This window comes from Canis lupus, chromosome 13 (genome assembly GCF_048164855.1).
Source record: "Canis lupus baileyi chromosome 13, mCanLup2.hap1, whole genome shotgun sequence".
In the NCBI taxonomy this organism is placed as follows: Eukaryota; Metazoa; Chordata; class Mammalia; order Carnivora; family Canidae; genus Canis; species Canis lupus.
This window is the reverse complement of record NC_132850.1, coordinates 56,748,525-56,762,250: the sequence shown is the minus strand read 5'-3', so window position 1 is coordinate 56,762,250 and position 13,726 is coordinate 56,748,525. Positions and strand designations below refer to the sequence as shown.

Here is a 13,726-nt window from a genome sequence, read left to right as displayed (position 1 = left end):
CCCTGAGAGTGCAGCAGGGTAACCTATAGGGAGTCCTAGCTTCATATATATTCCAGAATGGCAAGGGACAAGGGACACAGAGACAAACAAATAAATTTAGAAAAGGGGAAGTGCCGGGTTCTGTCCTAGTCTAAGAGATCAAGGAAGGCCTCTCTAAGGAAGTGACATTTAGCAGAAACAATTTAGTAGTTGGTAATGACTGCAGAGTTACAAGAGGGAGAAAGCATAAAGACTGCTCAGAGATGAGGTGTCCTGGAAGGAAGTCCTGCTTTAAACATTACTCATATGCATAAACAATAATGTAAGAAGCAAGGGTGCCTGGGTGGCTCAGTTGGTTAAGCAGCTGATTCTGGATTTTGGCTCAGGTCATGATCTCAGGGTTGTGAAATTGAGCCCCACCTCTGGCTCCATGCTGAGTGTGAAGCCTGCTGGGGATTGTGTGTGCATGTGTGTGTGTGTGTCTCCCCCCATCCCTTCCTGCTCATATTTTTTCCCTCTCTAAAAAATAATAAATAAAAAATAAATAAAATATTAAAAAAAACCCAATAGTGTAAGAAGCAGATGGGAAGGAAAAGTATCATGTTATTTAAAGAATTAAGGAAGCTAAGGATTTTCACCCAAGGGAAGAAGTTAATTCAGCACTTCAGTAAAATTTTGAGGAAACAAGTTGCCCTTTTGTCACAATCTGTCTCTCCTCCCAGAATCCAACCCAGAATTGTTTCACTTCATGATTACAAGAGACTTCAATAATCCATGTGTTCATTCTTGCTTTAGTTTCACATTGGGAAATCGAGACTCACATTATTGTGAATTTCCTAAAATCTTAAAGTGAATTGGGGGCTGAGTCAGGATTGGGGACATTTATTATAGGATGTCCCAGGTCGAGTGCTTTTCACATCATGCCACAAATGCCACTCAAACATGGATGATTCTCTGCTTAATTTAAACTCTCCTTTTTTCAAGTTGTTTCATATGCCTTAATGTCAAAACATAAAGACTTGTATTGGAAGAGGCACTAGAAGATCCAGATTAACTTCATATACTAGCCATTTATCTCTGGAAAAATCATTAAATTTCTCTAAACCTGTTTCTTTCATATGTTATTATTGACATAATAAGATCTGGGGACCTCCCCTTTTTTCATGGTCAAAAGATAAAATGTATAACAAATATTATTAGGATTCTGGTTTCTGCTCTGGCATTTGAAGATCTTGGGAGTTATCCCTCCTGTCATCAGGATAAGAAGAAAGCTGAACACACTGAAAATCAGCAACTCTTCTTAGGTCCACCAGATAGTTGAGACTCCAGGTAAATCACCTCCCTGAAAACTGCAGGGGTAGGTGAATGCAGAAGATCATACCTTATGACCACTAGAGCCAGTAATGGGCAGGGGACTCTTCAACAGTAATGGTGAGGACCTAGTGTCAGGGGAGCACGCATACTTTGAATTTACTTTCAGGAGCTCAGCTAAGTTCTCACAGTGACGATCAAAGAAAAATTTCTCTTGCTTCTGGAAAGGGGAGGGAAAAAGTAACCATTATGAAACATGCTCAGAGTCTTCTGTTCTCTGAAATAAAGAGAACTTTCTAGGTAAAGAGATGCTTTCTAGGTAAGCATCTTTATCAGAGCTTTACCAGATTTGGAATTGGAAGAAGAGCAATTGAGTGATTTGAGCCCCTTCTAGCTTACTTGTCTCTCATGAGGGGAGGGGGAAAAAGGGTTAGGAAACTCCTCAGCAGGTTTACAGTCCAGGGATCCTGGCTCACTAAAAATGGAGATTTACTCATTAGAGTATAGAGTGCTTCCACTCCTCAATATCTTATGACCATATTTAAAGTGTTCCAACAATAACAGTGGATTACAACTGAGAGAGCTGCAAGACACAGACGCTGTTTAAGAAGGAGTTTCCAAGAAAACCCAAAGACAAAAGAGGAGAAAGAAGGAAGGACATTAGGCGAACTTGAAATCTGTGACGCCTTACTGCTATAGCAAATATTAAACACAGCCTAAGTTCTGGTGAGATAAAAAGAAAATCTCACACTAAAGGCCTGTTTGCAACAGTGCCTATTATTTGACACGTAATATCTGGCTTGTAAAAAAAATTACAAGGCATAATAAAAGGCAAGAACAAACACAGTCTAAAGAGATAAAGCAAGCCTCAGAACCAGATTCAGATATGGTTTTGGAATTATCAGACTTTGGATTTAAAATGCTTATTATTAATATGCTAAGAACTCTATTGGAAAAAATTAACATACAAGAAAAAATGATGTATTATGTGAGAGACAAAAACTTTAAGAATCAAAAGAAAATGTTAGAAAACAAAACACTGCAACTGAAATGAAGAATGCTTTTTTTTTATAGCTGAGAAATAATCAGTGATCTTGAAGATATGTCAATAGAAACTTTGCAAATGTAAATGTAAAGAAAACAATGGAAAAAACACAACAGAATATCTAAAACCTATGGGGAAAAAAAGTGTAACATAAAGGTAGTGAGAACAACAGAAGGAAAAAGAGAAAGGAAGAAAAGTATCTGAGGTAATAATGGCTGAGATTTCCTCAAAATTAATGACAAATGATATCAGATCACAGATCCAGGAAGCTCAAGCACTAAACAGGATAAAAACAGAAAATATCGACATGTGGGCATATCCTATTCAAATAGCAGAAAATCAGACAAACTAAAAATAGTGAAAGAACCAGAGGGGGGCAAAATGCACTTTATCTATGGAGGAGTAAGGATTCGAATTTTATCAGACTTTTCTTCAGAAACCATGCAAGCAAAAAGAGACTATATGAAATACTTTATATTGAAAGAAAAGTCCACCATTTTAGACAACTGAATTAAGTATAATTATTCTTTTAAAAGTGAAGAGAAAATAAAGACTTTCTCAGACAAAAACTGGGTGGAGTTTTTTTTTTCTTTTTTAACCAATAGACCTATCTTGGAAGAAGGGTTAAAAGAAGTTTTTCATAGAGAAGGAAACAAACGTAGTTCAGAAAGTTGGATCAAGATGAAGAAATGAAGAACTTTAGAAAAACAATAAATGGAGGCAAAGTAAGATCTTTTATTTTTCATTCCTAATTGATCTAATTGATAGCTTCAAAATAATAATAGCAACAATGTATTAGATGGCTATTATAGATTATATGGTTATATAACTTATAGCATAAATGAAATAAATGACAGCAATATCAGAAGGGACAGGAGAACAGAACTGGGAATAGTCTACTATCAAGTACTTGCACTGTCTGTGAAGAGGTATGGTGTTATTTGAAAGTGGATTTAGATTGGTTGCAAATGTACACTCTAAACTCGAGGGAAATTCCTTAAAAAATGATAAAAAGAAGTGTAGCTGATACACCAAGAGAGAAGAGAAAGTGGAATCATGCTTAATTGAAACCAGAGGAAGTAGAGGAAATTCCTTAAAAAATGATAAAAAGAAGTGTAGCTGATACACCAAGAGAGAAGAGAAAGTGGAATCATGCTTAATTGAAACCAGAGGAAGTAGAGGAAAAATAAAGGTGAAGACAAAAGAAACAAAGAACTGGACAACAAATAGGAAACAACATATGGTAAGAGTATCCAGCTTTATCAATAATCATTTTAAATGTGAGTGACTTAAATACACCAATTAAAAGATAGAGCAAATAAAATACAGAACCCAGATACATGCTGTTTACAGGAAATCTACTTTAATTATAAAGACACGGATTAAAATGAATGGAGAAAGATATATCATGCTAGCACTAATCAAAATGAAGCTAGGAATAGCTATTTTAATTTCAGACAAAGACTTCAGAACAAGGAAATTATCAGGAACAAAGAGGCATAACATAATGATAAAGAAGTTGACTCTCCAAGAAGACATGACGAGAAGAGGTAAGACCTATGCACATCACAGCAGAGTGTCAATACATTAGGCAAAACCAGTTAAAATTGCAAGAAGTCAACACAAATTCACTGTTGTAGTTGGAGTTTTCAACACCCCTGCATTAGTAATCGACAGATCCAGCGGGCAAAAAATCAGTAAGGATATAGTTGAACTGAATAGCACTATCATCATCTGGATCTAATTGACAGTTATGTAATATTTCATCCAACCACAGGAGACTACACATTCTCCTCAAGCTCACATAGAGCACTGACCACAATAGACCACATTCTGGGCTATTTAATACATTTTGACAAATTTAAAAGAATAAATATCATAGAAAGTATGCTCTTAGACCACAATGAAGTTACACTGGAAATAAATTACAGAGAGATGGCTGGAAAATCCCAAAATATTGGAATATAAACAACACACCTAAATAAGTCATGGATCAAAGGAAAGCTCTCAAAATGGAATATACTTCAAACTAAATGAAAATGAAAACACTATTTATGAAATTTATGAGATGAAGTGAAATCAGTGCTTAGAGGGAAACTTATAGAATTCACACATCAGAAGAGAAAGCTTTGGAATTAATAATCTAAGTATATACAATAGGAAACTAGAAACAGAAGAACAAATAAAATCCAGAGTAAGGAGAATTAAAAATAAGGCTGGAGTAGAACTCAATAAAATTGAAAACCAGAAATCAGAAAACCAATGAAACAAAAATTTGGTTATTTGAAGAGATACATTAGTAAACCTCTAGCTAGGCTAGTTTAAAAAAAGAAAGAAGACACTAATTACTATTATTATAAATGAAAAAGATGCATCACTACTAATCCCCTGGATGTTAATAGAATAATGAATATTATGAACACCCCCACCCCCACACATTTGGTAACCTAGATGAACTAGACCAATTCCTTGAAAAACACAATCTGCCAAATTCACTCAAGGAGAAATAGATAATCTGAATAAGCCTATATCTATATCTAATATATCTATTAAAGAACTTGTATCAATAATTCGTAGCCTTCTAAACCAGATGAGTTGACTGGCGAATCATACATTTAAAGAACTCATACTAATTATCTATGATCTTGTTCAGAAAACTGCAACAGAAACACTTCCTAACTCATCCTGTGAAGCCAGCATTATCCTAGTACTAGATGAGAAAATTATAAGAAAGGAAATTCTGTAATTTGTCTCATAGTTCCATAGATGCAAAAATCTTCAACAAAACATTAGCAAATATAAGCCAACAATGTATAAAAACGAATTATATGACATGACCAAATGGGATTTATCTCAGCTATGTAAAATTGGTTCAACAATCAAAATCAGTTTCTGTAATCTATCATATCAGCAGATTAAAAAGGAAAAGTCACATGATCCTACCAATAGATGCAGCAAAACCATTTGACAAAGTCCAGTACATTCATGGTAAAAATACTCAACACACCAGGAACAGACAGGGAACTTCCTCAACTTGATAAAGAACATCTTCAAAAAACCTACAGCAAACATATATAATGGTGAGAAACTTAAATCTTTCCCGTTAAGATCAGGAGCAAGAGAAGGATGATTGCTCTCACTACTGCTTTTTAACATTAAGTCCTAAACTAATATGACTAACTAATAACTAACTACATAACTAACTAAGTCCTAACTAATATAATTAACATTAAAGTCCTAACTAATATAGTAAGACAGGAAAAAGAAATAAAAGCTATACAGATTGGGAAGGAAGAAATAAAACTGCCTTTGTTCAAAATGATATGATTGTATATATAGAAAATTCTTAAGAATCGCCAAAAAATTCCTGGAACCAATAAACACCAATAGTTGCAGGATACAAGGTTAATATAGAAAAGTCAATTGTTTTCCTGTATACCAACAATGAACAATAAAATTTATAATTAAAAACAATTCCACTTACATTAACACTCAGTAAAATAAAAAATGGTATAAACCTAACAAAATCCATGCAAGATCTATAGGAGAAAAAGGACAAAATTCTGATGAGTAAAATCAGAGAAGACCTATTTCCATGTTCATGAATAGAGGACTTAGTAATGTTAAGATGTCACTTCTTCCCAACTTGGTCTATCAATTCAATGCAATCTGAATAAAAATCCTTGCAAGTTATTTTGTGAACATTGACAAATTGATTCTAAAATTTATATAGAAAGGCAAAATACCCAGAATAACCAATATAATACTGATGAGGAACAAAGTTGGAGAGATGACACTAACCAACTTTAAGGCTTAGTATCAAGTATTGTGATGAAAACAATATGGTAAGAATGAAACAATAGACGCGTGGATTAATGGAACAGAATAGAGAGCTGAGGAAATAGATTCCCACATATATAATCATCTGTTCTTTGACAAAGGACAAAGGCAATTCAGTGGAGAAAATACAGGCTTTTCAACAAATGGTGCTGGAATAGTTAGACATCCGTGTGCAAGACAATGCTAGATGCAGACCTTCCACTTCTCACAAAAATTAATATATACCATAAACCTAAATGTAAAGCACAAAAGTTAAAAGCTTGCAGAAGATAACATAAGACAAAATCTAGGTGAACCTGGGATTCTGATGAGCTTTCATAAACAACACTAAAAGCACAATTAATGAAGTAAACAATAGATGAATTGAACTTATTAAAATTAAAGAAACTTCTGCTCTGCAAGATATTAAAAAAAATGAAAAGGCAACCTTCATACAGGAGAACATATTTGCAAAATACATACCTGATAAACAACTTCCATCCAAATATATTTAAAAGACTCTTAAAACTCAACAACACAACTTGAAAAGCAGACTAAAGATTGGAACAGATGTCTCACTAAAGAAGATGCAAAAATGACAAATAATGATATGAAAAAATGCTCAAAATAATGTATCATTAGGCAATTGCAAATTAAATTGCAGTTTAAAATCATTGTATACTTACTGGAATAGCTAAAATCCAAAATTCTGACAATATCCCCTGATGGTATGTATGGCTGTGGAGCAACCAAAACTCTTATTTCTTGTTGGTGGGAACGCAAATGGTGTGGTTCCTTTGGAAGACAGTTTAACAGTTTCTTAAAAACTAAACATAGTCTTACCATATTATCTAGCAATCAAGTTTCTAGGTATTTGCCCAAATGAATTAAAACTTATGCCTACACAAATGTTTATAGCAGCTTTATTCATAACTGCTAAAACTTAGAAGCATCTGGGGTATCTCTCACTCGGTGAGTGGATAGACAAAACATAGTATATCGTACAATGCAATATTATATAAAAATAAAGAGAAATGAACTATAAAATTACAAAAAGACATGAGGAATTTTAAATGCATATTGCTAAGTGAAAAAAGCCAATCTGAAAAAAAAAAAGACACACTATATGATTCCAACTGTAGACATTCTGGGAAAAGCAAGACTATGGAAACAGAAAAAGGTCTGTGTTTACAAGGAGTTCAAGGAAAGGAGGGGATGGATGAATATGTGAAGCACAGGGATTGTAAGGGGAGTAAAACTATTCCATATGATACTCTAATGTGGGTATTTGACCGTGTACATTTGTCAGAACCCAAGGAACTGTACAACCTAAAGAGTGAGGCCTACTATAAACTCTGGGCTTTAGTTCATAGTAATGTATCAATATTGGCTCATCAATTGTAATGATGCAACACATCATTAATGGGCAATGATATGCACTAATGAGATGTTATCAATAGGGGAAGTGTGAGAGGGGAGAGAATCAGTCTATGAAAACTCTGTCCTATCTGCTCATTTTTTTTCTATAAATCTGAAACTGTTCTAAAAATAAAATCTACAAAAATATTATTATTTTGAGCCTGTGACTATTTTATAGCAGTTACACTCTTTTCTCAGTCAGGTAAACCATACCAACTACATCAAATTTAATATATATATATATTTAAATATATGATAGATGGGGATCCCTGGGTGGCGCAGCGGTTTAGCTCCTGCCTTTGGCCCAGGGCGCGATCCTGGAGACCCGGGATCTAATCCCACATCGGGCTCCCGGTGCATGGAGCCTGCTTCTCCCTCTGCCTGTGTCTCTGCCTCTCTCTCTCTCTCTCTGTGTGACTATCATAAATAAATAAAAAAATTAAAAAAATATATATGATAGATGTACTTATATATTTTGATATATTTTGTGTCTTTTCAACCATTCACTAAATGAGTACTTATAAAGTGAGACATCTACTGTCAAGTACTATTTTATTCTTTTCTATAGAATCAAAACCAATGTTTTCCATATATAATCTCTGAACTCCTATTTATCATTTGTCACACCCCTATGTTATATGTATGGATATAACAGCTTTAAAAAAATCTCGTTTATTTTCTCTCCTTCCCCTAGTTGCTAAGTGATCCTAGAGGATCCTACAGAATGTGTGTGCTCCTGCTCCCCATTTTGAGGATCTATCTATATAATGAGAAATTATGAATCGTGTGAAGGCAGAAAAAAAATCTTCTAATTCATCAAATAGTGTAATCATGTACTTTAGTGTTTAAAAGAGCTCTTCTGGGGCGCCTGGGTGGCTCAGTTGGTAAGCATCTGCTTTTGGTTCAGGTCAGTACCTCTGGGTCCTGGAACCAAGTTTCTACATCAGATTCCCTGCTTAGCGGTGAGCCTGCTTTTCCCTCTCCCTCTTCCTCTTTGTCTCTCTCTCTCTCAAATAAATAAAAAAAAATCTTAAAAAATATATAAAAGAGCTCATCCTGAGTTCTTTGGAAAAGAAGGAATCAATTTAACACAAATAATTTCAAGAAGAGTTGTATTATATAATGAAAGCAAACAACATTTTCTAAGAATAATTTGAAATTGGGTAAAATATACTACGGTACTGAGAATTGATGACTTAATGTTGAAATAAATATTCTTGTCTTGATTCACAGCATATATACCAGTAAAATATTTTAGAATAAAGTTTAATTGATGGATGATAAAACTATTACCTTATGTTGACTTTTTATTTTTTTTTATTTTTTTTTTAAATTTTTTTATTTATTTATGATAGTCACACAGAGAGAGAGAGAGAGAGGCAGAGACACAGGCAGAGGGAGAAGCAGGCTCCATGCACCGGGAACCCGATGTGGGATTCGATCCAGGGTCTCCGGGATCGCGCCCTGGGCCAAAAGCAGGCACCAAACCGCTGCGCCACCCAGGGATCCCTATGTTGACTTTTTAAAAAAGGGTTCACAAAAAAGTTAAAGCTTTGTTCCTTAAAAAGTTCACATTTCTATATGTGTACTAAACCAATGATGGTTTTAATCTCCTGTTCTGAGTTTAAGAAAACACAAACACTATTTACTTGTTTTTATTTATATTAATTTCATAATGTCTTTGGAACTTGTATAATGAGAACATACAATGAAATAATAAGAATAAAGGATTAAAAACAGGGAACTTGAAAGAATGAGAAAAAAATCAAGAGGAAACAAAAGGTACAGACCCCGAGGACTCATATAATTACTATAATTTCATTTCAATTTTGATCTGAGTTTCACAAGGAAAAAGGCAAACAGTTGGTTAGAAAAGTTTACCATTTAACTGCATTTTTTGTGTGAAACAAAAAAGAAAGAAGAGCCTTTTCTAGCAGTAAATTTTAGAAGCAGCTTTATAAAGTTGGAGTGGGTTGCAAAAGGTCTATGTTTGAAGCCTTTTTAAAGTTACTATTAGTTGGGTATTCTTACAGCCTTCACATTCATATACTCATTGAACAAATCTTTACGGAATACGTACTATAATAAATCAGGCACTGCCCTAGGCATTGGAAGTAGACAAAAATTGCTGCATCAGCTCAGCTTTCGCCTTAATAAGGTGAGCCAGATAATAAGCAATATGCTAGGAAAAAAAAAAAAACAAAAATAGAAAAAGGAAGGGATAATGGAGAATGTGTGTGGGCGTGGGTGTAGGTAGGGAAACTGCATTTTTGGAAGGGTAGCCAGGAAAGGCCTCATCCAGAGAGGGACATTTGAGTAAAGACCTGAAAGAGGTGGGGGAGACGGGAGGAAATGGTGGTTAGAGGTCCTGAGGCATATTTGAGGAAGGCAGGGAGGTCATTCGAGCTGGAGCTAAGGTGAGAAGAGAGTGGTGGGAGATGGAGTTGGAGAGGTAATGGAAGATGTCAGTCATCGAGAGGACTTTGGCTTTTTCTCTGAGGAAAACCAAGAGCCACTAAAGTATTTTGATCACAGGAGGTGCACTAGTTATCTACTTCTGCACAGCAAGTTCTCCTGGCTTAAGAACACCATGTATTATCTCTTACAGTCTCTGTGAGTCAAAAATTCAGGAGCACCTTGGGCAGACTCCCACTGATTCCCTCATAAAGTTGCAGTCAGATGTTGGCTGAGGTTCCAGTTAAGATCTAAAGATGTGATTGGGCCTAGAAGCTCTACATCCAAGTTGCCTTACTCACACGACTGTCAAGTTGGGTCTAGCTGAAGACCTCAGTTCCTCTTCACACGGGCTTTGCCATGGGACTGCTTGAATGTTCTCATGACATGGTGCAGCTTTTCCCAGGGTGAGAAATTAAAAAAGGTAGAAGTGTCATTGTCCTTTATGAAGTAGTTTCTGAAGTCACACACCATTGCTTCTGCAGTATTCTATGGGTCACAGGGTTCATCCCGCATTCCATCAGAGAAAAGCTTTCATAATGGCACGGATACCAGGAGTGGGGGATCACTGGGGACTGATTCGGATGGAGACTACCAGGGGAAAAAGGAAGAGAAGTACTGGAACAAAGGCCTTGCCTGGGCATGAGCGGACAGGATCTAGCACGGGAGCAGAGGTTAGCCCTTGTTAGGTACACAGAGAGGTCACTGATACTGAGTATGCAGATGCAATTGCAGGGAGGTGGGAAGAAGTGGTGGGAGTTTGAGCACATTCTCTTCTGTTTTTTTTTTTAGTCTCTCCGTGAGATAGAAAACAAGGTCATAGGTCAAGAATGAGGACGGGGAAAGAGGTTTTTGGAGGTTCACATTTAAAGTATTTTAGTATCTCTCAAGAGATGCAGTGGTCCTGTTATATTACTTGCTTCATCATATTAATAAGGAGAAAAACTGTGGCACTTGGGGGGCTCAATGGTTGAGTGTCTGTCTTTGGCTCAGGGCATGATCCTGGGGTCCTGGAATCGAGTCCCACATCAGGCTCCCCGCAAGGAGCCTGCTTCTCCCTCTGCCTAGGTCTCTGCCTCTTTCTTTCTGTTTCTTTCATGAATAAATAAATAAAATCTTAAAAAAAATAAGGAGAAAAAAACCCCTCTTTTTGACCATTGTTGTATTCTAAGAGGCACAACCTGAGTTTTAGCAAAGTGAATGGAAAACAACTCTGCTTGTTTTGTTTCATTTTAAATCGAATTTTTTTTCCTCTTCGGTCTTAAGAAATTTTTATGTTTATAACATGGAAACTTTTAGCTGTAAACATACTTTGATTTGCAATCAGATCACTTTTTTACTTCTGTTTCTGGAACAGGATAAAATACAGATAATTTAGTGTGCTTAAAGGAGACTCTAAAATATAAGACATGGTCTTTTCCTAGCTCAATCAGCCTGAGACCCCGTGGGACAAACCTGTAGACTAAATAAGTCAGGTTTACTGATTCATCAAGATGTGGGGGACTGCACATCGGAGGAATTGAAGAGTGTTTCAGCAAAGGAAGAAAAGAAAAGAGTTAAGGATTTTGCAGAAGAGTGGAGTTTAGTGCAATGGACACACAGTAGTGTTTCGATGGGCTCAAAGCAAAATACTGCTGAATGTAAAGGAGCCAACATCAGTCCTGGACTGTGAAATGGTCCTTTCTTGGAAAGACTGTTAAAATAGAAGTAAAAAATAAAATAAAATAGAAGTCAAATGCTATATGCAAAGACCCACTATCTGAAGCCCTGCACATGGCCTGGAAATCAAGGCTGCTTCGCTGTGTCACAACTTCGCTCTTATAGACAAGAGTGGGATGTTTTATTCCTACTGAAACAAGAGTGTTTTTCAACAAGAAAACAGTGTTTTCTTTCAAACAAGAGTGTTTCTGATAGTCTATGATTTTAGAGAAGAAGATTTCTCAATAAGAAATCAGTAAATGCTCCAGTAATTGGGTTCTTATGGTATTTTATGGCTACAGATTTGGGAGAAATATTGTTTTCTGATAAATTTGCACTTAGCTTTACCTACAGTTCCAATTCTGGACTGATGAGTGGTAGAGAAGATTTTTGTTTTATTTTACTTTCTTACTTGATAATATTATAACTTCCTAGCTTAAAATATTGATGTACAAGTTGCTGTTTCTTCCTGGGTAATCTTAGTCAAGACACTTAAAGAGTTTGTACATAATTTCAAAAAACCTGTAGTGTAAGGAAGTTGAAAGAAATCCTCATCAGTGTTTGTTTTTCTCATCAGTGTTTGTATATAAAATTAGACTTCTTTTATTTTTAATTCCCAAATTACAATGCCTCCCACACTATGTTTACAAGACCTCAGCATTCAAGTGTCCTGCAATTATATCTGCCAATCTCCAAAGGAAGCCTCCCAGGTGTTCACACTTCAAGTGTGACATCTTCATATTCTTCCTTTCTTGTTCTAGCTCCCCCAGGCTAACAAGCACTACCATCCAAATAATCTAAAAAAAAATCTCCTGTTGTTGTGACTGATGAGTATGTGGCACCATAGCCATGTTCTCACAGCTACAGCTCACCACAGATGCAGAGCATTGTTGGTTCTATAAGGACCTTAGAGGATGTCTCTTCTCATTATGATATCTTCTTGATCTTGGAGCATTCTGTTCATGCTGTCTTTCAGGAAAGCTGCTTCTGTCTTCAATGCCTCATCTCTTACAAGTAATCCTCAAAACTTATAATAAACAAACAAAAAACAATAACGAAATCAAAGAAGTAAGTCAATCAGTAATAATAATAAAAGAAATGGAATCCATATTCTCATAGATCTAGCTCTGATTCTACCTTACGCAAGGACTCATCAAACCACAACACTTGACTTTAGCCTACAGGTCATCACAATTTCATCAAGAACAAAGGGCTTGCCTTAAATTTATATAGTTAAAGGGATCATCTGTTGATTTTCTAGAAACAAGGGAACGGTTTGTCTAGGTACTTTAAAGTCTACATCTTTAGAAGATCAATAACTTATTATAGTGCCACATTCAATTAAAATTTTTTACTTAATTTTATTCATCGAAAATCTAAAGTCTCTTGACTCCAATCTTAGCCAGGATATCCTTTTGCATAAATAATCTTTAACATGCCCTCCAATGAACATTTGTGGCCTTTTATACCTTGCTAGTTGGCATGACCATGTGATTTTTCTTAATAATGTTTCAGAGGGTGAATGTCAACATAATACTTATGGTGGAATGACACAGGAGAAAGGTCATTGGAGGTTTTGATGAGAATCACAGAAAGGAAAAAAAATACATGATCTCATTTATATATGGAATCTAAAAAGGTCAAACTCAGAGAATCAGAGAAGCACAGTATAGAATGGTAGTTGCCAGAGCCTGGGGGGCAAGGAAAGTGGGGAAATGTTGGTCAAAGGGTACAAACTTTCAGTTGCAAGATGAGTCAGTTCTGGGGATGTAATGTGAAGTGTGATGACTACTTAATAATACTGTATTGTAAATTTGAGATTTGCTGAGAGAGATCGTAAGCATTCCACACCACACACACTCACAAAAGGTAACTGTATGTATGATGATGGATATGTTATAGCTTGATTGTGTTAATTGTTTCACACGGTCTACGTATATCAAATCATCATATTGTAACCTTAAATATATACAATTTTTATTTGTCAATTATACCTCAATA

General features: G+C 35.6%; 1 protein-coding gene and 1 long non-coding RNA gene across 12 annotated transcripts in view; one reads left to right on the top strand and one right to left on the bottom strand.

Moving 5' to 3' along the window:
- The window catches only part of TMEM144 (transmembrane protein 144), a 72,473-nt gene extending 61,985 nt beyond the window's left edge, over positions 1 to 10,488 (bottom strand). For 6 of the 9 annotated variants that reach the window (XR_012006190.1, XR_012006191.1, XR_012006192.1 and 3 more), the window contains exon 1: positions 10,330 to 10,487. The gene's annotated coding sequence lies outside the window, so the exon portion shown is untranslated. Of the gene's footprint in view, positions 1 to 6,840; positions 6,950 to 10,329 lie in introns of all 9 variants that reach the window. The other 3 variants (XR_012006195.1, XR_012006196.1, XR_012006199.1) reach the window with 2 other exon arrangements.
- A 31-nt stretch (positions 10,489 to 10,519) lies between these two features.
- LOC140603145 (uncharacterized) overlaps positions 10,520 to 13,726 on the top strand; it is a 30,406-nt gene continuing 27,199 nt past the window's right edge. For all 3 annotated transcript variants that reach the window (XR_012006201.1, XR_012006200.1, XR_012006202.1), the window contains exon 1: positions 10,520 to 10,701. This is a non-coding gene — a long non-coding RNA (uncharacterized lncRNA). The remainder of the gene's footprint in view (positions 10,702 to 13,726) is intronic.